This window comes from Odocoileus virginianus, chromosome X (genome assembly GCF_023699985.2).
Source record: "Odocoileus virginianus isolate 20LAN1187 ecotype Illinois chromosome X, Ovbor_1.2, whole genome shotgun sequence".
NCBI lineage: Eukaryota > Metazoa > Chordata > Mammalia > Artiodactyla > Cervidae > Odocoileus > Odocoileus virginianus.
In genome coordinates this window covers 39,200,704-39,202,004 of record NC_069708.1, presented here as the reverse complement: position 1 = coordinate 39,202,004, position 1,301 = coordinate 39,200,704, and the positions used below count along the sequence as shown (strand labels likewise).

Below are 1,301 nucleotides of genomic sequence, written 5' to 3'. Positions count from 1 at the left end.
AAAAACAAGAGATATTCACTCTCCTGATTTCAAACTATACTATGAAACTGTAGGGTAATCCAAACTGTAGGGTACTGACACAAATACAGACACATAGATCAATGTACAGAATAGTGAGCCCAGAAATAAGCTCACACACTTATGATCAATTAATCTAACAGAGACAGTATGAATATACAATGGGAAAAAGACAACCTGTTCAATAAATACTGTTGTGAAACTGAACAGTTACTTGCAAAATAAACTGGATTACTATCTCAAACCATGCACAAAAGGAAACTCATAATGGATTGACATCTTAAATGTAGGACCTGAAACCATAAAACTCATAGAAGAAAACAGGCAATAAGCTCCTTGACCCTGGGTTTAATAATACTTTTTTTGGATATATCTCTTTGGGCAAAGGAAATAAAAACAAAAATAAACACATGGGACTACATCAAAGCAAAAATCTTTTGGACAGTGAAGAGAGCTATCAACAAATCATAAAGGCCACCTACTGAGTGGGAGAACATATTTTCAAAGGATATATCTGATAAGGAGTTAATAGCCACACAAAAATAAACTGCATACAATTCCACATCAAAAGAGCAAACAACTCAATTAAATCTGTGTAGACATTTTTCCAAAAGAAGACATACAGATTGCCGATAGGCATGTGAAAAGATGCTCAACATCACTAATCATCACTAATCAAATCAAAACCACAATGAAGTGCTCAATTCGACATATACTAAAATTGGAATGACACAGAGAAGATTAGCATGGCCCTTACCAAAGAATGACACGCAAGTTCATGAAACTGTCCATATTTTTACAATATTGTAAAGTAATTATCCTCCGATTAAAATTAATAAATTTAATTTAAAAAATCACAATGAAGTATCAACTCACAGCTCTCAGGATGGCTATTTCGAAAAAGGCAACAAATAACAAGCATTGGCAAGGATGTGGAGAAAGCAAATCCCCATGCACTGCTGGTGGGAATTAATTGATATGGCCATTATGGAAAAATTACGAAGTTTCCTCAAAAAATTAAAAACAGAACTATCATATGATCCAGTAATTCCACTCCTGGGTATTTATACAAACAAAACAAAAGCACTAATTTGAATATACATTTACACACCTATGCTCATTGCAGCATTATTTACAATAGCGAAGATATGGAAGCAACCTAAATTCCTATCAATAGATGAATGATTAATTAAGAAGTGTTATACATATAAAATGGAATACTACTCAGCCATAGAAAAGAATAAAAACCTGACATTGGGACAACATGAATGGACCTTGAAAAA

General features: G+C 33.2%; 1 non-coding gene across 1 annotated transcript; it reads left to right on the top strand.

The window, feature by feature from the left end:
• Nucleotides 1–714: 714 nt before the first annotated feature.
• Nucleotides 715–816, top strand: LOC139033242 (U6 spliceosomal RNA). Its single transcript, XR_011485863.1, has one exon. It is a non-coding gene; the product is annotated as a U6 spliceosomal RNA (small nuclear RNA).
• The last annotated feature ends 485 nt before the right edge of the window (nucleotides 817–1,301 follow it).